The sequence below is a fragment of the Schistocerca cancellata genome, chromosome 2, assembly GCF_023864275.1.
Source record: "Schistocerca cancellata isolate TAMUIC-IGC-003103 chromosome 2, iqSchCanc2.1, whole genome shotgun sequence".
NCBI lineage: Eukaryota > Metazoa > Arthropoda > Insecta > Orthoptera > Acrididae > Schistocerca > Schistocerca cancellata.
The window spans coordinates 7,965,319-7,990,099 of record NC_064627.1 but is presented as its reverse complement, the minus strand read 5'-3'; the positions used below and the strand labels follow the sequence as shown (position 1 = coordinate 7,990,099).

The window sequence follows — 24,781 nt, the reverse complement described above, 5'->3', positions numbered from 1 at the left end:
GTCCGGCAACGGGCCCTGCAGTTAGAAGACCCTTCCCTCGAGGAAGTCCTGTCCATTGCTCAATCGTATGAAGTCTCTCACGCAGCAGGTCAACAGCTGGAAGCATGGTGCGACGTCGCGGAGGTTCAGGGCGGCGCGGCCGCGTCCACTGTGTCCGGGGTGGACGACGTGCGAGCGGTACAATCCGGCCGTTACGGCCGCTCCCGCGCGGCGCGTAAACAGAATTCCGGCCGCCGGCCCCTGTTGCCGTCCTGTGCGTCGTGCTATATACATCACGATAGGTCAAAGTGCCCCCAGCGTTGGGCCGTTTGTCGCAAATGTAATAAAAACGGTCACATTGCTAAAGTTTGCCGCTCAGCCTCAAAGGAATCGAAGGAAGCAAGTACAGAGGACATGGACGTTGACATTCAGGAAGTTTCATCGGGCCAGGCTCCTGACGCATCGGCACGCAAACTCTTTATCGAGGTGTTGGTTCGGTCGCGCCGGTTACAACTGCAAGTAGATACGGGCGCGGCCAGTTTCGTTGTTGAATGCACAAACGTATTCTGACCTTGGATCGCCCCCGTTGGCGCCAGTTTACCGGCGTCTAAGCGGTTATGGTAAACAGTTCATTCCCCTGCTGGGTCAATTCACTACCGACGTGACTTACAAATCAGTCACTCGGCCTATTACTTTTATTGTTGTCAGTGATGCGAGCTCCGCTAACCTTTTTGGCCTGGATGCCTTTCAAGCTTTCGGTTTTTCTATCGCTGACACCATACAGTTGGTCTCCGAAGACGTTCCCTATCACTCATTGGAATCTTTGATCTCAGACTTTCCAGATATTTTTGGGGAGGGCCTGGGGCGTGTTTCAGATTTTGAAGCTCACTTAACGTTGAAGGCGTCGGCTCGCCCGCGTTTTCTACGCGCGAGGCAGATCCCATTGGCTCTCCGCCCTCAGGTAAAGGAAGAGCTAGACCGGCTGACAGCCCTAGGGGTCGTTCTTCCCATTTCTTCCAGTGAGTGGGCTTCGCCCCTCGTTATTGTCAAGAAGCCCTCGGGAAAATTACGTCTTTGTGGCGATTTTAAGGCCACCATTAATTCCCAATTGGTGGTGGACACCTATCCTTTGCCTCGTGCTGATGAATTGTTCTCTGCCGTGGCAGGAGGCCACTATTTTTCGAAAATCGATCTGTCAGAGGCTTATCATCAGATACCACTTGATGAGGACTCCAAATGGCTGGCAGTCGTCAACACCCCGTTTGGCCTTTACCAATACCAGCGGTTGGCTTTTGGAATATCCAGTGCCCCGGCGATATTCCAGCGTTATCTTGAGCATGTCACGTCGACAATCCCTCATTGTATTAATTACCTGGATGACATAATTGTCACGGGCCACAGCACGACGGACCACTTGCACAACCTTCGCACCCTCTTTCTCAAATTCAGGTCTGTGGGCTTGCGTTGCAACCTGCATAAGTCAACCTTCTTCCAACCGTTCATTGAGTATGTGGGCTACACCATATCTCGGCACGGCATCCAGCCACTAGGAAGTTTGGTCCAAGGTATCGTCAACCTTCCTCGGCCCACTTCGCTGAAGGAGTTACAAGCTTTTTTAGGCAAGATAGCCTATTACCACCGGTTCATTCCCAGGGCTTCCACTATAGCCCACCCCCTGTACTGCCTTCTGCACAAGGGTGTTCCTTTTGATTGGTCGCCTGCATGCGAGCGAGCATTCACCTCGTTGAAGGGCCTCCTCACGTCAGCCCCTTGTTTGGCTACTTTTGATCCCCATAAGCCATTGGTCCTGGCTACGGATGCTTCGCAGTATGGGGTGGGGGCAGTCCTGGCCCATCGCAACGCAGATGGTTCCGAGCAACCACTGGCGTTTGCGTCGAAAACGCTTAGTCCCGCGCAGGCCCATTACTCCCAGGTGGAAAAAGAGGCTTTGGCCATTGTCTACGCTGTTACCAAGTTTCACCCTTTCTTGTATGGCACGAAGTTTCAGTTAATCACTCACCATAAGCCGTTAATATCGTTATTTGGCCCCGCCTCTCAGATTCCGGATAGGGCGGCCCACAGACTACAGCGCTGGGCCTTGTTCCTCTCTAAGTACCATTATGACATTCGTTTTCACCCTACCGGCCAGCATGCCAATGCCGACGCTCTTTCCCGTCTTCCGGTGGGCCCGGATCCTACATTTGATCGAGAGGAGATTATGTGTTTTCATTTGGATGTGGCGTCCAGCCAAGTGGTTGATGGCTTCCTGATCACTAGTTCTCGAGTCGCCAGGGAAACGGCGGCTGACCCGGTTCTCCGGCAAGTAGTTCGCCTCATTCAGCAGGGGTGGTCGTCCCGCCCTCCGGGCCGGGCCTCGGACCCTCTTCGTAATTATTTTCTTCTACGAGACCGTCTCTCGGTCTTGGAAGGAGTTCTCCTTCTGGCTACCGATGATACAGCTCCTCGCGTGGTTGTTCCTGCAAGTTTACGAAGGGAGGGTCCTCAAGTTATTACATGAGGGGCACTGGGGTGTTTCCCGTACGAAAACCTTGCGCAGACATGTGTACTGGCCCGGTATTGACAGAGAAATTGAGCACTTGATGGCCGCTGTCAACCCAGGCGTGGGAACGTGTTCACATCAATTTTGCGGGCCCGTTTCTCAATGGCTTTTGGCTCATTGTCATTGATGCTTATTCCCGATTCCTATATGTGGTTCGCTGCTCCTCAACCACTTCACACGTTGCAATCCAGGCACTAGCAAAAATCTTTTCTGTGGAAGGTCTGCCAATCACCCTGGTCCCGGACAATGGACCGCAGTTTCTTTCGCAGACCTTCCAGGATTTTTGTAGGCGCTTCGGTATTCGGCACGTTTGCTCTCCCCCCTTCCATCCACAATCAAATGGGGAAGCTGAGCGCATGGTGCGCACCTTTAAGACGCAGATGAAAACGTATGTGCACGAATTTCCTGCAGAGGAAGCATTGACGTTTATCTCGTCGGCATACCGGACCACACCAATGGGATACCGCAGCCCCGCAGAGCTCCTCCATGGGCGTCAACCTAGGACTCTGCTGCACCTCCTCCAGCCTGGTCCTCGCCAGTCTTCACAAAACGGAGTACCTGGCTTTCCACTGGGTATGTCAGTCTGGGCCCGTGGGTTTGGTCACAATCCACATTGGATACCGGCGGTGGTCCTGCACCGACATGGCTGCCGGCTCTATACCTTGCAGGCGGGGGACCGGGTGGTACGTCGTCACCAAAATCAGCTACGTCCACATTCGGGCACCCCCCCTCCGACCTCTCGGACACCGGCTTCCCCATTGCCGGCACCTGTATTGGTTTCACAGGGGACGTTACCTCCTCTCCCCGCTGTGACTCTGCCGCACTGCGATGGTTCTCAGCCTTGGCAGCCTCCAGTGGCTCCAGCACCGGCATCGCCGTCATTCGAGATGCCCCAGCGAGAGCCGACCCCCCTAGCCGGCCCGGTTTCGCAGGGGGCTAGTTCCCCTGTGGTCGTCCCTTCCCCTTCGTCCCCGCCACTGGGTCTTGCCCCTCCTGAGGTGGAACAGGATCCAGAGTTCGACAGCTTGTCGCCCGTTCTGTCCCGGGCTCCAGTTGTGGGACGACAGGGGCCTCTTCGTGTGGGTCACTTCCAGCCGTATTCAAAGGTTCCGGCTCGAGGGTTGGCAGATCCCCTCGACTCCGGCCATCCAATGGATGTGGAGGTCATCGCTCCTGCCCGACGCTCCACCTTCCGACGCAGTGGATCACAGTGGCTTCACCCCACGAAGGAGGAGGAGTGTAGTAGCCACCAGAAAGATCGCGGGAGGCGCACATTGGCACGGCGCGTCACGGACGGTAGTTGCCGCCAGTAGAGTCCCGTCCACTAGAGGGCACGCGAGAATTTGGACGCGACCTCTGCCGGCGTAACAACAAGAACAACAACAACAACTCCGGCAGGACAGGCCGTGCGCAGTCAGTCAACATCGGGCATGCCTAGGACACAGTCCCAGTCTACGCTAAGTGAAGTGCGACGTAACGTGAACAGTGTTACTACACATATCAACATGAACCCATTAACTCCCATGATCTTCATTTGGGGATTGACTAAAGTATAGCATTTACTTCATGGTTATTTCATTTCCTTTTTATTTCACATTCAATTTCCCAGTCTCTATAAAAAAAAAAGTTGATGAAAAATAATTTGGTATCTATGTCACACATAACTCAAAAATTATGTAGGTTGAAGAAAAATAGCTTGGCTGTTTATGAGTTAACAAACAATAGTTCGGAGGCACAAAGATGTGGAGTAAAAAATTTCATTCACATATTTACATCTTCTTCTGTAGTGGTCAACCCAAGGATTGGTTTGCAACAGCTACAATAGCAGCTTGTCTCCATTCAGTGCGTCTTTCAGCTTTGCTCTTCATTTCTTTATAGGTGTTACATCCCACATCTTTCACGATTTGATCCATGTACCTCAGCCGTGGTCTTTCTCTGGGTCATTTTCCCTCAACATATCCCTCTATGATTGTGCTCAGGAGTCCTTTATGTCTTAATAGATGGCCTGTAAACTGCACTCTTCTTTTAACAATGAAACTCCAGAAGCTTCTCTTCTCACCTGCTCTTCCCAGAACCACTTTGTTTGTGACCCTGTCGATACATTTTACTTTGAGCATGCGTCTATAGCACCACATTTCAAAAGAATTTAGTTTCTGGTCTTCCTCTGTCCTGAGTCCATGTTTCACAACCATAGCATGCCACACTCCACACATATGATTTCAAAAATCTTTTCCTGATTTCAAGGCTGATGCTCTTAGATGTTAAGATGTTTTTCTTCTTGTTAAAAGCAGCCTTTGCTTGAGCAATTCTACTTCTCACTTCTGCCTTGCTCCTTCCATCACTGGTAATATTACTGCCCAGATAAGTAAGTTTATCAACTTGTTCGAGCAGTTCATTGCCTACATGAACTTGGACTTTCACTTGATCTTTTTGGTCGCATGCCATTACTTTTGTTTTTGCTTGATTAATTCTCATATTATATTCTTCCCCCCATACCTTTATCCATTCTATTCAGTAGGACTACAAGATCTTCTTCACTTTCAGCTAGGACAGCTAAATCATCAGCATATCTTATCATATCTATTCGTTGGCCATGAATTACTACACCTGTCTGTGAATTTTCCCTTACTTTTTTAAGTGCCTCTTCAATGTATAGGATAAAGATAACAGGGGATAGTGCACAACCTTGTCGGATGCAGGTCCATATCTGCACCTCTTCTTGTTTTGTCTGTCCACGGATAACTGCTGTCTCATTTCTGTACAGGTTCCATATCATTTTTCTATCTTTATAGTCTATTCCTACCTTTTTGAGTACCTCGAACATCTTATCCCATTTAGCATTATCAAAGGCTTTCTCTACATCTACGAAAGCTATGTATGTTGTCAGGTTCTTATTTAGTTGTTTCTCTATAATTAGTTTTAGAACAAATATTGCTTCCCTGGTTCCTCTATCTTACCGGAATCCAAACTGGTCTTCGGAGAGTGTAGCTTCAACTTTTTGTTCTATGTGTTTTAGGATAATTGAGGTTACTATTTTAGAGGTGTGAGTAATTAGGCTGAGCGTCCCATAATTTTCACATCTTGTAGCATATTGAGGCATATTTAGATTTTTTGTTTGCTAATGTGGGCTGAGATTTTTGCTTGCTAAAAACTTTCTTATCCATATCACATATAAATTTTTCAGAGTCAGCATTAGCTAATTGGGCTTCCTCAATAATATCTATTTCTCTGTTTGCATCCTCACAATTTAAGTCCAACTCAGGTGGTCTGGTAGAGAAATAGAGACAACCATGCAAGTTGGGATAGCTAATGGTTACTCTGAAAAATTTGTGTGTAATAGGAGGAAGTAAATTTTTAGCAAGCAAAAGTCTTGGTCTTCACTATCAAATGAAAAGGCTAAATATACCTCCCTTTCCTTTTTTGGCCCGCATTGTGTAAAAATTGCACATGCCTTCAAAAATCAGCGTCTACACTGAGAAAAAACTCTGGTTGCTTTTGCATACTTGTGTGGATGGGAGAACATGCAAGAACCAAAAGCCTGGGGTGTATAGTATTTTATATGGAGCTTGCAAATGCATTTATGGGGGGCAGACCAGTAGGGATTTTCCTACCAGATTCAGGGAACACACATACAAAAATGATATGGCCTTAGGCTGCCATCTGTTGAAAGAACGGCATTCCATGCTTCCAAATGATAGAGGAATGAGTATACTCCATGTTGAGCCTAAAGGGCGTGGGTTGGATGTCCTGGAAGAGAGAGAGAGAGAGAGAGAGAGAGAGAGAGAGAGAGAGAGAGAGAGAAATCTATATGTACCAATCATATGATCTGCCTGCAATGCGGAATTAACAGTTGAGCTCCACTGGCCAATGGTTTTCTTATATTTTCAACACTATATTGACTACGTACACTGTGTTATCAAAAGTATCAGGACACCCACAAAAATATATGTTTTTCATATTAGGTCCATTGTACTGCCACCAACTGCCCAGTTCCCCATATGAGCGACCTCAGTAGTCATTAGACATCATGAGAGAGCAGAATGGGGCACTCTGCGGAACTCACGGACTTCGAACGTGGTCAGGGGATTGGGTGTCACTTGTGTCATACGTCTCTATGTGAGATTTCCACACTCCTAAACATCCCTAGGGCCACTGTTTCTGATGTGATAGTGAAGCAGAAACTTGAAGGGAGACATACAGCACAAAAGTGTACAGGGCGACCTCATCTGTTGATTGACAGAGACCAACGACAGTTGAGGAGGGTTGTAATGTGTAATAGGCAGACATCTATCAAGACCATCACACGAAATTCCAAACTGCATCATGATCCACTATAAGTACTACGGCAGTTAGATGGGAGATGACAAAACTTGGATTTTATGGTCAAGCGGCTGCTCATTAGCCACACATCACACCAGTAAATGCCAAACAATGCCTCGCTTGGTGTAAGGAGTGTAAACGTTTGATGATTGAACAGTGGAAAAACATTGTGTAGAGTGACGAATCACGGTACACAATGTGACGATCCGATGGTAGGGTGAGGGTATGGCGAATGCCTGGTGAACGTCATCTGCCCGCTTGTGTAGTACCAACAGTAAAATTTTGAGGTGGTTGTGTTATGGTGCGAGCATGTTTTTCATGAAGAGAGGTTGCACCCCTTGTTTTGCGTGGCAATATCACAGCACAAGCCTACATTGATGTTTTAAGCTCCTTCTTGCTTCCCACTGTTGAAGAGCAATTTGGGGATGGTGACTGCATCTTTCAACAGAATCAAGCGACTGTTAATAATGCATGGTCTGTGGTGGAGTGGTTGCACAACAGTAACATCCCTGTAATGGACTGGCCTGCAGAGAGTCCTGACCTAAATCCTACAGAACACCTTTGGGATGTTTTGGAGGCCAACTTCATGCCATGCCTCACTGACCGACAACGATACCTCTCCTCAGTGCAGCACTCTGCGAAGGAAGGGCTGCCATTCCCCAAGAAACCTTCCAGCACACAGTTGTTCACCTTACGCTGTGTCGCACCACTAAGCGTACACCGACTATCAGTAGTACTTTCGTTTGTAGTCCTATCAACGCTGTGCAGCCGTCAGTCTGCCTCCTACAGTTATGTATGTACCATATAACTTCAGTTTATCTGTACAATTTGCTACATCTGGTAGGTGCCGTTTCTGATAACCTGTGGATACTTTTGTGATGCACCTCGGTAGCATTATTGCTTTTACCACACGATCCTGTATACTCTGTTTCACAGAACACATATTATTAATGCAATTTTGTCATATGATTACATGATGGAGACCATGGCTGTTGTTTGAAGACAAATGTTGATGGTGTTAGGACAGCAACCAGCCACAAATTTACTTTCAGTTCCTTTATTCAAAGGGTACCGTTACCGGTTTCGAATAGTTGTGATTCATCCTCAGACGGTTTACACGCTTTATTTGTGACATGTGGTGTGTTTTTTACAGATTAATTGTCCTAAAACATAAATAATACATAATTATAAACACGCCACACACAGATGGTTGCGTTACAGATTTTCGTAGCATGTGACTTACGAGAAACGTCAGTTTGGACTGTTTGTTTTCATAACATTCATCCAACAGATGTAAATGCATTCCCACAGCATTCTTATCGTTGCACACGTAAATTGTTCTCACTAGAAACTTTAGATTTGTCACTGAGAAGATTTCTACCATGCACAACATGTTTTGATACATACAAAGAACTTACAATCATATGAGTATCACAGATCCTATGATATATTGTAACATTTGACGATCATGTCCTATGTTTGGAAAAGATCATATATTCATTTACGCAACTGTAATGCCTTTTACACTAGTACAGAGACATTGAATTTTTGAGTTGATATTGTTAAATCAATTATAAAGTTTTTTTATTTTTAATATATATACAACAAACACAAACACACACACAAATTTCAAGCTTTCCCAACCCACGGTTGCTTCATCAGGAAAGAGGGAAGGAGAGGGAAAGACGAAACTATGTGGGTTTTAAGGGAGAGGGTAAGGAGTCATTCCAATCCCGGGAGTGGAAAGACTTACCTTGGGGGGGAAAAAGGGACAGGTATACACTCGCACATACACACATATCCATCCGCACATATACAGACACAAGCAGACACATGTAAAGGCAAAGAGTTTGTGCAGAGATGTCAGTCGAGGCGGAAGTACAGAGGCAAAGATGTTGTTGAATGACAGGTGAGGTATGAGTGGCGGCAACTTGAAATTAGTGGAGGTTGAGGCCTGGTGGGTAACGGGAAGAGAGGATGTATTGAAGGGCAAGTTCCCATCTCCGGAGTTCTGGTAGGTTGGTGTTTGTGGGAACTATCCAGATAACCCGGATGGTGTAACACTGTGCCAAGATGCGCTGTCCATGCACCAAGGCATGTTTAGCCACAAGGTGATCCTCATTACCAACAAACACTGTCTGTCTGTGTCCATTCATGCAAATGGACAGTTTGTTGCTGGTCATTCCCACATAGAAAGCTTCACAGTGTAGGCAGGTCAGTTGGTAAATCACGTGGGTGCTTTCACACGTGGCTCTGCCTTTCATCGTGTACACCTTCCGGGTTACAGGACTGGAGTAGGTGGCGGTGGTGGGAGGGTGCATGGGACAGGTTTTACACCAGGGGCAGTTACAAGGGTAGGAGCCAGAGGGTAGGGAAGGTGGTTTGGGGATTTCCTAGGGATGAACCAAGAGGTTATGAAGGTTAGGTGGACAGCGGAAAGACACTCTTGGTGGAGTGGGGAGGATTTCATGAAGGATGGATCTCATTTCAGGGCAGGATTTGAGGAAGTCATATCCCTGCTGGAGAGCCACATTCAGAGTCTGATCGTCCCGGAGAGTATCCTGTCACAAGTGGGGCACTCTTGGGGTTCTTCTGTGGGAGGTTCTGGGTTTGAGGGGATGAGGAAGTGGCTCTGGTAATTTGCTACTGTACCATGTCGGGAGGGTAGTTGCGGGATGCGAAAGCTACTTTCAGGTTGTTGGTGTAATGGTTCAGGGATTCCGGACTGGAGCAGATTCGTTTGCACAAAGACCTAGGCTGTAGGGAAGGGACAATTTGATATGGAATGGGTGGCAGTTGTCATCATGGAGGTGGGTTTGATGTGGACGATTGTGTGAAGCTGGCCATTGGACAGATGGAGGTCAACGACGAGGAAAGTGGCATGGGATTTGGAGTAGGACCAGGTGAATCTGATGGAACCAAAGGAGTTGAGTTTGGAGAGGAAATTCTGGAGTTCTTCTTCACTGTGAGTCCAGATCATGAAGATGTCATGAATAAATCTGTAACAAACTTTGGGTTTGCAGGCCTGGGTAACCAAGAAGGCTTCCTCTAAGCGACCCATAAATAGGTTGGCGTACGAGGGGGCCATCCTGGTAACCATGGCTGTTCCCTTTAATTGTTGGTATGTCTAGCCTTCGAAAGTGAAGAAGTTGTGAGTTAGGATGAAGCTGGCTAAGGTTATGAGGAAAGGGGTTTTAGGTAGGGTGGCAGGTGATTGGCATGAAAGGATGTGCTCCATCACAGCGAGGCCCTGGACGTGTGGGATTTTTGTGTATAAGGAAGTGGCATCAATGGTTACAAGGATGGGTTCCGGGGGTAACAGACTGGGTAAGGATTCTAGGTGTTCGAGAAAGTGGTTGGTGTCTTTGATGAAGGATGGGAGACTGCATGTAATGGGTTGAAGGTGTTGATCTACCTAGGCAGAGATACGCTCTGTAGGGGCTTGGTAACCAGCTACAATAGGGCAGCCGGGATGATTGGGTTTGTGAATTTTAGGAAGTAGGTAGAAGGTAGGGGTGTGTGGTGTCGGTGGGGTCAGGAGGTTGATGGAGTCAGGTGAAAGGTTTTCTGAGGATTCCTTGAAAGTCCGCCTGGACATCAGGAATGGGATTACCTTGGCAAACTTTCTATGTAGTGTTGTCTGAAAGCTGACGCAGTCCCTCAGCCATATACTCCTGACGATCAAGTACCATGATGGTGGAACCCTTGTCTGCCGGAAGAATGACAATGGATCTGTCAGCCTACAGATCACTGATAGCCTGGGCTTCAGCTGTGGTGATGTTGGGAGTAGGATTAAGGTTTTTCAAGAAGAATTGAGAGGCAAGGCTGAAAGTGAGAAATTCCTGGAAGGTTTGGAGAGGGTGATTTTGAGGAAGAGGAGGTGGGTCCCGCTGTGACGGAGAATGGAACTGTTTCAGGCAGGGTTCAATTTGGATAGTGTCTTGGGGAGTTGGATCATTAGGATTAGGAGTAGGAGTAGGATTAGGATTATTTTTCTTCATGGCAAAGTGATATTTCCAGCAGAGAGTACGAGTGTAGGACAGTAAATCTTTGACGAGGGATGTTTGGTTGAATCTGGGAGTAGGGCTGCAGGTGAGGCCTTGGGATAGGACGGAGGTTTCGGATTGGGAGAGAGGTTTGGAGGAAAGGTTAACTACTGAATTGGGGAGTTGTGGTTCCAGATTGTGTTGATTAGAATTTTGAGGTTTGGGGGGAGTGGAGCTGGAAGTGGGAGATTGAGTAGATGGGAGAGACTGGGTCTGTGTGCAATGAGAGGAGGTTGAGGTTTGCTGGAAAGGTTGTGGAGGGTGAGTGAGTTGCCTTTCCGGAGGTAGGAAACCAGGAGATTGGATAGTTTTTTTAGGTGGATGGTGGCATGCTGTTCTAATTTGCGGTTGGCCTGTAGGAGGATGCTCTGAACAGCCGGTGTGGATGTGGGAGAAGAAAGATTGAGGACTTTTATTAAGGATAGGAGTTGACGGGTGTGTTCATTGGCTGAGTTGATGTGTAGGTGAAGGATTAGGCTGGTGAGGGCTATGGATTGTTCAGTTTGGTACTGGTATAGGGACTGATGGAAAGACGGGTTACAGCCAGAGGCTCAAAGGCTCTGAGGACTATGGGACTCAACTGCTGTGGTCATAAGTCCCCTAGAACTTAGAACTACTTAAACCTAACTAACCTAAGGACAGCACACAACACCCAGCCATCACGAGGCAGAGAAAATCCCTGACCCCGCCGGGAATCAAACCCGGGAACCCGGGCGTGGGAAGCGAGAACGCTACCGCACGACCACGAGATGCGGGATACAGCGAGAAATGGGAACTTTAAGTGTGAGGCCTTTGGGGGTAATGCCAAATGTCAGACAAGCCTGAGTAAATAAAATATGGGAGCGTAATGTGGCTAGGGCGAAGGCATGTTTGCGGAGGGAATGTAAATAAAACTTAATGGGGTCGTTGTGGGGATGTTGTGAGGGTGACATGGTATTAGGTGGAAAATGTAACATGAGGCTGAAATAAAAACAAAAATAAAAATATATGGGGAGAGATAAAGCTGAACTAGAAAGCAACTGGAGATCTGGTGTGAAAAAAGTCGAAAAAGTATTGGTTAAAGCTGAGCTATGTTGATCCTGTGGTGAACTTAGGTTGGTAAACAACGATGTGCACAAAGGTTAGGTGATTGTGTTGCCTCCCAAACACGTTAAAGGGTGGAAAAATTCAGGAAAATTTCGAAAAAACTGAGTGTAAATGTATTAAAAGGAGTGGTTTTGTGGTGGCAGATTATGAAAATGAGGCTAACAATTGTCTGACGAAGAAATAATGACATTAAAACCTGTGGGAAGCGGCTAAAAAAATGATCGGTGATGTGGGAAAAACAGAAATGGAAATATAGCGAAAGTTGTTAGAACTAGCCGAAATGGTTGTTTAATAGGTGAAAGGAACTGTTTGTGAACTGGGAACGGTAGATTTTATAGCAGCAGTAGTGTTGAAAGCAGAAATAAAATTTTTGGTTATGGTTTGGAAGTAAGTTACGTGTTATTGAGTACATATATGCAGGATAAAATTGTATGGTAGATTATGGTAAAAATGAGAAGGTGAATACAAAGTGAAACTACTCGCACAAACAAAAAGAGAAAGTAAGATGACAGAAAAGATTTCAAAATAAACAGTGACAATAACAAACGTAATTGCTGGGTTGAAATTAATGATATGAATATAATAGAGGGAAACATTCCACATGGGAAAAATATATCTAAAAACAAAGATCCTGTAACTTACCAAACGAAAGCATTGGTATGTTGATAGAGACAATAACAAACACAAACACATACACAAATTTCAAGCTTTTGCAACCCACGGTTGCTTCATCAGGAAAGAGGGAAGGAGAAGGCAAGACGAAAGGATGTGGGTTTTAAGGGAGAGGGTAAGGAGTCATTCCAATCCCAGGAGCAGAAAGACTTGCCTTAGGGGGGAAAAAAGGACAGGTATACACTCGCACACACACACATATCCATCCGCACATACACAGACACAAGCAGACATTTGTAAAGGCAAAGAGTTTGGGCAGAGATGTCAGTCGGGGTGGAAGTACAGAGGCAAAGATGTTGAATGACAGGTGAGGTATGAGCAGCAGCAACTTGAAATTAGCGGAGGTTGAGGCCTGGTGGGTAACGGGAAGAGAGGATATATTGAAGGGCAAGTTCCCATCTCCGAAGTTCTGATAGTTTGGTGTCAGTGGGAACTATCCAGATAACCCGGACGGTGTGACACTGTGCCAAGATGTGCTGGCTGTACACCAAGGCATGTTTAGCCACAGGGTGATCCACAAGCCCAGGTCTTTGTGGCAAACAAATCTGCTCCAGTCATGAATCCCTGAACCATTACACCAACAACCTGAAAACAGCTTTCGCATCCCGCAACTACCCTCCTGACCTGGTACAGAAGCAAATAACCAGAGCCACTTCCTCATCCCTTCAAACCCAGAACCTCCCACAGAAGAACCCCAAAAGTGCCCCACTTGTGACAGGATACCTTCCTGGACTGGATCAGACTCTGAATGTGGCTCTCCAGCAGGGATACAACTTCCTCAAATCCTGCCCTGAAATGAGATCCATCCTTCATGAAATCCTCTCCACTCCACCTAGAGTGTCTCTCCACCATCCACCTAACCTTCGTAACCTCTTGGTTCATCCCTATGAAATCCCCAAACCACCTTCCCTACCCTCGGAAGGTGTACACGATCAAAGGCAGAGCCACATGTGAATGCATCCTCGTGATACCAACTGACCTGCCTACACTGTGAAGCTTTCTATGTGGGAATGACCAGCAACAAACTGTCCATTCGCATGAATGAACACAGGCAGACGGTGTTTGTTGATAATGAGGATCACCCTGTGGCTAAACATGCCTTGGTGCACGAACAGCACATCTTGGCACAGTGTTACACCATCCGTGTTATCTGGATAGTTCCCACTAACACCAACCTATCAGAACTCCGGAGATGGGAACTTGCCCTTCAATACATCCTCTCTTCCCGTTACCCACCAGGCCTCAACCTCCACTAGTTTCAAGTTGCCGCCACTCATACCTCACCTGTCATTCAACAACATCTTTGCCTCTGTACTTCCACCTCGACTGACATCTCTGCCCAAACTCTTTGCCTTTACAAATGTCTGCTTGTGTCTGTGTATGTGCGGATGGATATGTGTGTGTGTGCGAATGTATACCTGTCATTTTTTTCCCCCTAAGGTAAGTCTTTCTGCTCCTGGGATTGGAATGACTCCTTACCCTCTCCCTTAAAAGCCACATCCTTTCGTCTTTCCCTCTCCTTCCCTCTTTCCTGACAAAGCAACTGTTTGTTGCGAAAGCTTGAATTTTGTGTGTATGTTTGTGTTTGTTTGTGTGTCTATCGACCTGCCAGCACTTTCGTTTGGTAAGTCACATCATCTTTGCTTTTAGATATGTTTTTAGATATATTTTTCCCACATGGAATGTTTCCCTCTATTACGAGGGTTGCCCAGTAAATAATGCCCCATATTTTTTTTCTCCTAAATAAAAAATATTAGAAATGTGACACTTTAGGTGCGAGTTATTTGAAGTTTCCCGCGTGTGTACGCAAAGTTTCAATTTCCTCCGACAGAGAGCGGTGGTGTAGGAATGTTCTAAAATGGCGTCTGCAGGTGACATCCGTCATAAACAACGTGCAGTGATTGAATTTCTCGTAGCAGAGGAAGAAACCATGGGCAATATTCATAAACGCTTGTGCAAAGTATAAGGAACATCTGCAGTCGATAGGAGTACTGTTGGTCGCTGGGCACAGAGGGTGAAAGCATCAGAGGGCGGTGCTGCGGAGCTCCGAGATTTGCCGCGGTCGGGAAGGCCTCCCACGGCTGTCACGCCTGACATGTTGCAGCGGGCTGATGTTCTCATTCGACGGGATCGACGCATTACAACTCGACAATTGGCACTGGAGTTGTCAGTAAGCAAAGGAAGTGTGGATGTGATTATCAATCAGCTTGGATACTCAAAAGTGTGTGCATGATAACGCTCGTCCTCACACAAGTTTGAGGACTTGTGAACACATCGCGAAACTGGGTTGGATAGTGTTACCCCATCCACCCTACAGCCCCGATTTGGCTCCTTCAGACTTTCACTTGTTTGGGCCAATGAAGAATTTCATTCGTGGAAGACGTTTTGCCGATGACGAAGAAGTGATTCACGAAGTGACAACCTGGCTCCGTAGGCAGAGTACAGATTTTTACCGGCAGGGAATACACGCTCTTGTGTCTCACTGGAAAAAGGCCGTCGAACTTGAAGGAGATTATGTGGAAAAATAAAGCAAGTAGACAAAACATCAGTCTTTCACATATGTAAATTTGATTGTTGTGGAATAAATACTTCTGGAGAAAAAAAATATGGGGCATTATTTACTGGGCAACCCTCGTATATTATTTAATTACATTGAGCAACATGAGAATTATAGTAACATATAAATTTGCTACTTGATCTGCAGATAGGTGTACTAATATTATTTGCTTTTGAGGCTGGAAAGTAATTTTTGGAAATTTTTCAGGAAAGGGGTGTTAGCTAACTCTGTTTGTTCGTTAAGGATATAGTCTGGGGTGCTGTTTTTGTGTGTTGTGTATTTCTAATTCTTCTAATATATTCATAGTGGCTCCTTTTTCTGCTAGATGCATAATTTTTAAGTTGTCCTCAATGTTTCTCACTGAATGGTTTTCTTCAGCAATATGGGCTGCAAATGCTGATTTGTTCAAGTTACCAAGTCTTAAAGAATCGATATGTTCTTTGTATCTAATTTCAAAACTTCTACCTGTCTGTCCGATGTAGAATTTTGGGCATGTATCACATTTGAGTTTGTATATTCCTGATTTACGGTAGGGACTCTTGGAGGTATTTACATCACGGATTACTTTTTGTTGTAATTTATTATTTGTGGAAAAGCTGATTGTGATATTTTTCTTCTTTTTAAATAAGTTTGCTATTTGGTATGAAAGTGGGCCTATGTATTGGAGAGTAGCATATTTAGGTTTGGCTTCAGTGGCACACTGATTTGGCTTGAAGTGACTGTTGTGAAGTGGATGTGTGGTTTTTGTCTGTATTTTGTTGTGGAGTTTTTCTATTATTATTATTGGTTTATATCCATTATTATGAGCAATTGTTTTAATTATATTGATTTCATTTTGTTGGTCTGTGTCACTCATTGGTACTTTTTTAATTCGGTGTAGCATTGTTCTGAAATATGCCATTTTTGTTGGCGGGGATGGCAAGAATGATTTACATCTGTTCGACGAATGTTATGGAAACAAAACAATCCAAACCGACATTTCACGTAAGTCACATGCAACGAAAAGTTAATGGTGGTTGTCAAAATAAAAATAAAGAAATAAAATGTTATTTGACAACCACCTGTATTTATCTGTCGTGTACTTTGATAATTCTGAAAACAGTCATAAACATAAGCTGGATACAATATCCAAATGTTCTTTCAGTGTGCCTTCGTAATGGAAGTTCATTCAACAAAATTTACTGTATTAAATGGCCTGCCCTTCAGCAGTAGGATTTACCCTCTTTTACAAGAAGAGTTTGATAAAGCATACACATTTTACACATTACAGTAAGTCTCTGACCCACCACTGGTTTGAACAGCACAATGCCCTACCGGAAACCTCTGACTTCATAACTGAATTACGCAGGCAGTTACAGGCAGGCCTACAGATTAACGTGGATTTCGAACCGTAATGGAAGTAAACATTTTTATTACATTAACAAAAAATGCCAGAGGTATAAGAAACGATTAGAGATGGATACAAACACTAGGATTGGGCAGGGATTAAACCTGAGACCTCAGGTTCCATAACCTGGTGCTCTGCCACTGAGCTGGCAAGCCACACAGAACTGCAATTAAAAGACACGTGAGATATTATGAGGACATACAGCCCTGCAAAACGATGTGCACTAGTTTCCAGGAGATCATAAACTGAAAAGCTCTACTGTCAGGCCCCACTATCACGAGACAAAAATGTTTGGGCACAAGCCGTGACAATGGCCAACAGAAAAAAAAACTTAGTAAAAACTGCCTGTATGCCTTATACATAAATTATCAGTGTACATGTTTACATTTTAATCTCAACACATCATCGGCAACACATAACAGGAACTAGGTGTCAGAAGCGAGTGAAAGGATGGCTCGAATGTGAAGAGAACACTTTGTAGTGTTTCTCTTTAATATTAATTCGACACATGAGGCTATCCTATGAGTTATATATTCAACTGTGTGACAGATGTGGCACTTAGATTGCAAATTACCACAATGCAGAGGAAAACACTGAATAATGTGAATTGATCTATCAGGTTTTCTCAGCATCAATGATTAATGATGTGCTTCCGGCATTCTCCCAAGTTGTCGTTTCCATTTTAGGCACAATATTTCCATCACTGAACTGGTCGTCTTCTGTAGGTGCTGAGAATTTTACTGTTACGTGTACTTGCAGACTCAACTCTGATCAGTCTGAGAAGTACACACGACAGCAAAACTCTCAGCACGCACAGAAGATGACCAGATCACTCATGGAAAAATTGTGCATAAAATGGAATCATCATCTTGGGAGAACATCCAGAACCACACCAGTAAAAGAACAAATTTTTACACTTCTGCTACGGTTCTACTATCTGCAAAATTCATCTGCATTAAATATCGATTGTTTCACGCTGGATTTTGAGAGTCACCACACACAAAAATCTCAATGTACATTTTATTGGCCAGCATTTATATACTTGTTGACAGTCAGTTTTGTAAGCAACCCACTGCGATCTGAGGTGTGCAGCAGTCAGCTGTTTAGAGGAATTATGGAGCATTTTATTAGCAACTCTGACTTATTAAATTTTCCTTTTTTCAGGTTCAGAGTTGTCATCCATTCTCCAGACTGCTCCCATGAAACACGCACCAGAACAGGCCTACTTTGCATGAGGGGAGTAATTCGTACTGGTTAGAGACCACCAGTGGGACGCACTTAATGGGCATCAGCGGTGGGACCCAATGAAAAGTTTGGGAAGAAGGCCACGAGAGGTTCGTGGGAATGCACACACTGCATCGGTTCCAGAAGGAAATCTCTCTCGACCATCAGTGTCTGACCTGACAATATGCCACCATCCGCCACACTCGCGCAGAGAGAAGTCGGCTGGAGCCTGATGTATTAAATCGCAACACAATTTGTGTGTCCCATCCTCATTACGAAGGTGCGAGAGCTACAATTAACTCTACATTACGAGGAACCATCCGGTGATCATGGCAGTGTTAGAGCCTTGGAGAGAAGTCGTCTGGAGACTGATGTATCAAATCACTACACAATTTGTGTGTTCCATCCTCATTATCAGGGTGTAAGGGTCACAATTAACTGTCAGTTTTGCATCAGAAACAAGAAACTTGACTCAGATGAGAACGTCCATCCAATGACCGTGGCTGCTTTAGTCGCTTATTGTGCAGTGGGCTGGGGACTGACATATTGAAATGCAACACAAATGGTGTGTTCCATCCTCATTACGAGGGTGCGAGGGTTACAATTAACTGCTAGTTTTGCGTCAGAAACAAGAAACTTGACTCCCAGGAGAACATCCATCTGGTGACCATGGCAGCACTAGACCCTTGGAGAGAACTCAGCTGGAGAATGATGTGTTGAATCGCGACACAATTTGTGTGTTTCATCCTCATTACGAGGGTATGAGGGTTACAATTAACTGTCAGTTTTGTGTCGGAAACAAGAAACTTGACTCCCAGGAGAACGTCCATCAGGTGACCATTGCAGCAGTAGTCGCTCATAGAGAAGTCGGCTGGAGACTGAAGTATTGAATCACTACGCAATTTGTGTGTTCCATCGTCATTCCGAGGGTTTCAATTAACTGTCAGTTTTGCATCGGAAACAAGGAAGTTGACTCGCAGGAGAACGTCCATCAGGGGAATGTGGCTCCATTAGACTCTACATTGTTATTACGAGGGTGGAAGGGTTACAATTTCTGTCAGTTTTGTGTCAGAAACAAGAAACTTGACTCCCAGGCAAACGTCCGTCAGGTGACCGTGGCTGCATTAGACCCTTGGAGAGAAGTCGGCTGGAGACTGATGTATCGAATCACAACACAATTTATGTGTTCCATCCTCATTACGAGGGTGCGATGGTTACAATTAACAGTCAGTTTTGCATCAAAAACTGGAAGCTTGACTCCCAGGACAACATACATCAGGTGACCATAGCAGAGTTAGTCGCTCATAGAGAGGTCGGTGGAGACTGATGTATTGAATCGCGACGCAATTTGTGTGTTCCATCCTCATTAAGAGGGTGTGAGGGTTACAATTAAATGTCAGTTTTGAGTCGGCAACCAGAAACTTGACTCCCAGGAGGACGTGCATCCGGTGACCATAGATGCTTTAGTTGCTTACAGTGAAGTCGGCAGGAGACTGATGTACTGAATCGTGACACAATTTGTGTGTACGATCCTCATAACGAGGTTGGGTGTGTTAGAATTAACTGTCAGTTTTGAGTTGGAAACAAGAAACTTGACTCCCAGGAGAACATCCATCAGGTGACCGTGGCAGCGGTAGTCGCTCATAGAGAAGTGGGCTGAAGACTGATGTACTGAATCTCGACGCAGTTTGTGTGTTCCATCCTCATAACAAGGGTGCAAGGGTTACAATTAACTGTCAGTTATGCATCAGAAACAAGAAACTTGACTCCCAGGAGAACGTCCATCAGGTGAGCGTATCTGCTTTAGTCACATATAGAGAAGTCGGCTGGAGACTGATGTATTCAATAGCGATGCAAATTGTGTGTTACTATCAGTTTTGTGTCAGAAACAAGAAACTTGATTCCCAGGAGAACATCCATCAGGTGACCGTGGCTGCATTACACCCTTGGAGGGAACTTGGCTGGTGTCTGACCTGACAATATGCAACCTTCTGCCACACTCCTACTATTCCGGACCGTAGTCCACTGTAACTCAGCCATGACAACCCCATGTATCCCCCATACTGAATGTACTGTGCCTTGCATCTAATTAATTCTCCTGTCATCATTTGATGTTACCTTTATTGGCTGCCAGTCACACATCATTCCCTACACCTGTACAAAGGTATGTTTCTGTGCCTGGTGCTTTACATTCTACTACTAAGACATCCTAAAAGAGTATAAAGACTTATCTGGTTAATTTTGATATGTAATCTTGTTAGCAAATTACAATACAAACTGTTTATTGGTAAGCACGACTGAGTGATGACACTTTCATCATATGCACTCATGGAAAAAAAAAAAAAAAAACTCTCAGGTTCTCTAAATGATATAATTCTAATAAAGCCCACAGTGGAAAAAGATAAACAAGGTCAAATTCCAATTCTGGATGTACAGATACTTAGCAAACTAACAGAACTTCTGGGCACAAACTCTACTGAAAGCACACACGCAAAGACAGATACCTTCACAAAAATTCCATCATTGGGGAGTGATGAAGATACTAGAGGACTACAGCAGGCAAAAAGGAATACAAACGTCTCAAAAATGAGATCGACAGGAAGTGCAAAGTGGCTAAGCAGGGATGGCTAGAGGACAAATGTAAGGATGTAGAGGCTTATCTCACTAGGGGTAAGATAGATACTGCCTACAGGAAAATTAAAGAGACCTTTGGAGAAAAGAGAACCAGGGCAATGTACTTCAGGACAATATTATAGAAATGGAAGAGAATGTAGATGAAGATGAAATGGGAGATACGATACTGCGTGAAGAGTTTGACAGAGCACTGAAAGACCTGAGCCGAAACAAGGATTGAAATGAGGCAAGTTGTGAGACTCAGTGCTAAATAAAGGAAACAGCACCAATTACTCTTCTGTGCAAGCTCTGTAACACTTTTCAGTTATGCTAGGATGTACAGAGACTGCAGAAATTAATAATGATAAAAACAAATTTAACAGAACAGAAAAAGGATTGAAATGAGGCAAGTTGTGAGACTCAGTGCTAAATAAAGGAAACAGCACCAATTACTCTTCTGTGCAAGCTCTGTAACACTTTTCAGTGTGACTCTGCAATCTTAGGCAGCAGACAGATGATGCTGTGACCTGGTTGTTGTGTGACTGTCTATAAACAGTTGAGCAGTTTTGGTTTAGTAAACAAGTTTACATTTGAAAAGTGTTATGTTTTTCCGGCCTCTGGGGATATCTGCTGAGGGTGGGGATGAAACATTATGCTCAAACACATGCCTTATACCATAGCCTAAAACCTATAAAACAAATGTCACTAAGAATACTGAAAAATCTACAGCAGACACATGTGTGGTATATAGACACATGTAACAGAAAACAAAGTTCATTAGCTTTCAAGCTCTTGGTCTTTTTCTAGTAGAAAGCACACACATTCACATATGTGGCCATACAGACACCCAAACATACTGTACTGCAGTTATGGCAACACTGATTTGGTGTTTGTGAATGGGTCTACTTTCTACTAGAAGAAGTGTGAGAGCTCAAAGTTAGTGAACACTGTTTTCTCTTACATGTTTACATGTGCCACATTTATAGGTGAGTGGTTGTCTTTCCCTTATTATATGTACTGCTCCATTCAGGGATTTTCATTATTGCTATGTACTGAAAAATTTGCTAAAGAGATGAGATCATCAGCTGAATATATGACAGAAAACCATAATGACAGTTTGCTCAGATTTAAGTAACTCTTTCATCTGCAATGCACAAAATACAGATAGAATAAAAGTTTCAGGTTTGGGGAATAAAATGTTACACACAGAACTATAACAGAAATTTAATGATCATGAAATGAACAACGCTAATATTGTGTAACTGTATTAAACTGTGTATTGCAGATTTCTTCTGTAACCTTTCAACCAAAAATTTTTATATAAATAATTGACATTCACATTTCTTATCTTGTACTTTAGTTCTGACTCTTCAGGTAGAGTAATGTGACAAGTGTTACTAAAGTAGTGACACGGTCTTTTTTTTTTTCTTTTTCTTTTTGATTTCGGGTCTTTTCACACATCGAAATCATGTCCCCTTTGGAATAATTCCATTTTTGCAGCTGTACAGCAATGGAAGTGTTGTTTACAATTCCGGAAGTTTTCTGCCAGAATACCTTTCAGCTCGTCAGTTATACTCTTCTGGATATTATCCGCCACTTGTGTGTCTCAACAACACAGTGAGCGATATCACAGTTTCGAGCACAATGGAAGAGTATCTGTTGGGAGGCCAGACAAAGTATGGTTCCTAAAGGGAGTAGCAGCCATTTCAGTAGTTGCTGGGGCAACAGTCTGAAGTTTTCGTATTTATTATTATTATTATTATTATTATACGTACTTATTATATCATGGCAAGACAGACATTTTGTAACAAGGTTTTAAATTGTAAGGTATTTCCAACTGGGAAAAAAAAAGGAGGTAGGAAATTAAGGAGAAGGGAATCAGACAAGCTGAGACAACCAAAGGTTTTTGACAGTTTCTGGGGGAGTGTTAGATATCAATTAACCGAATGAGAAGAAAAGAATACACTAGAAATTTAAGGGGTAGCTTTGAGAGATGAAATACTGAAGGCAGCACAGGATCAAATAGGGACGAAGACATGGCCCGATAAAAATTCATGGTCAACACATGAGATATTGTATTTAATTAATAACATTAGAACATATAAAATTGCAGTAAATGAAGCAGGCAAAAGGGAACAGAAAAGTGTAATGAGATTGACAGGAAGTGCAAAATGACTAAGCAGGAATGTATACAAAACACTGTATGGGTGTAGCAGCATATATATAACTACGGGAAAGGTAGACGCCACCTACAGGAACATTAATAGGCCTTTGGAGAAAAGAGAAGCAATTCTAGGACTATCAAGAGTGCAGATGCAAAACCACTCCTAAGAAAAGAAGCAAAAGCTGAAAAAAGTGGAAGGAGTATACAGAGGGAAATGAACATGGCAATATTACATTAAGGAAAGAGAAGATGGCTTAGGAGATGAGATACTGTAATAAGAATTTGACAAAGCACTGTAAGACCTAATCAGAACCATGCCCTTACAGCAGATGACATACTGTCTGAGCCAGCCATGACAGAATTATTCCATCTGTTGTGCAAGATCTATGAGACAGGTGAAATACCCTCAGATTTCAACAAGAATGTAATAATTCCAGTTCCAAAGAAAGCAGGTGCTGACAGGTGTGAATATTATCAAACTATCAGTTCAGTAAGTAATGGTTGCAGAATACTAACATGAATTAATTACAGAAGAATGGAAAAACTTGTAGAAGCCAACCTCCGGAAAATCAGTTTGGATACCAGAGAAATGTAAGAACACATGAGGCAGTACTGCCCCTACAACTTATCTTAAAAGAGAAGACAAGGAAAGGAAACATACATTTACAGCTTTTGACAATGATGGCTGGAATACATTCTTTGACATTCTGAAGGTAGCAGAGGCAAAATACTGGGAACAAAAGACTATATAAAACTTGTACAGAAACAAGGTGGCAGTTATCAAGGGGTATGAAAGGGAAACTGTGGTTGAGAAGGAAGTGAGATAATGTTGTAACCTATACCCAGTGTTATTTGATCTGCATATTGAGCAAGCAAGAAAGGAAAAGAAAGAAAATTTGGAAGAAGAAATGAAATTTCAGGGAGAAGAAATAAAAATGTCAAGATTTGCAGATGGCATTGTAATTTTGCCAGAGGCTGTAAAGGACTTGAAAGAGGAGTTGAACAGAATGGACAGTCTCTTGAAAGCAGAATACAAGATGAACTTTAACTAAAGCAAAAATGGGATAATGGAATGGGGTCGAATTAAATCAGGCAATGTTGAGCAAATTAGATTACAAAACAAGACAATAAAATGGCAGAGGAGTTTTGATATGTGAGCAGTAAAATAACAGAAGATGGTCAAATTGGGGGGAGGGGGGGGGGGTGGAGAGATAAAAAATGTAGACTGTAAATGGCACAAAAAATGTTTCTGAAGAAGAGAAATTCATCAACACCAACATTAGGAAATCTTTTCTGAAAGTGTCTTTCTGGAATGTAGCCTTATATGGAAGTGAAATGTGGATGATAAACAATTCACACAAGAAGAGTATAGAAGTTTTAAATGTGGTGCTACAGAAAAAAGCTGAATATTAGATTATTACATCATGTAACTAATAAGAAACAGTATTGAGGAACAGTATTGAGGAGAAAACAAATTGTGGTGTAACTTGTCTAAAAGCAGAGATCACATATAGTATTATGAAAAAGATAGTTGCTACTCCTCATATAATGGAGATTCTGAGTAGCAGATATGCACAACAAAAAGATTGTCAGAAAATGAGCTTTTGGCCAGCATGGTTTTCATCAGAGATAGAACACACACACACACACACACACACACACACACACACACATACACACACGACTGTGTAGTCTCTGGCTGCTGAGGCCATAACTGCAAGCAGCAGTGCATGATCCTTCCATCCTTCCTAAACATCCAGAATTCCAAACCCTTCACCAAGTTCAGATTCACTGATGACATCTTCACGATCTGTATCAAGGGTGATAACACCCTATCCACATTCCTCCTGAACCTCAACACCTTCCCCTGGTCCTACTCAACCCAACAAGCCATCTTCCTCGATGTTGACCTCCACCTCAAAGATGGCTACATCAGTACCTCCAGCCATATCAAATCTAAGAACCGCCACCAATTCGACACCTGCCACAATTCCATACCAGAAGTCCCTTTGGTACAGCCTAGCCATCCCGGGGCGTCGCATCTGTAGCAACGACCTACCTCTCTCGAAATGCACCGAGAGTTTCACTGAGACCTCCACAAAGTGTAACTGCTCTCCCACCCTCGTAAAAAACTCCCAAGACTTATCTCTCTAATCTCCAACCATCACCTGAA

General features: G+C 44.0%; 1 protein-coding gene across 2 annotated transcripts in view; it reads right to left on the bottom strand.

Moving 5' to 3' along the window:
* LOC126161295 (zinc finger protein 879-like) overlaps window positions 1–24,781 on the bottom strand; it is a 320,538-nt gene that overhangs the window by 82,005 nt on the left and 213,752 nt on the right. The window lies entirely within an intron of this gene.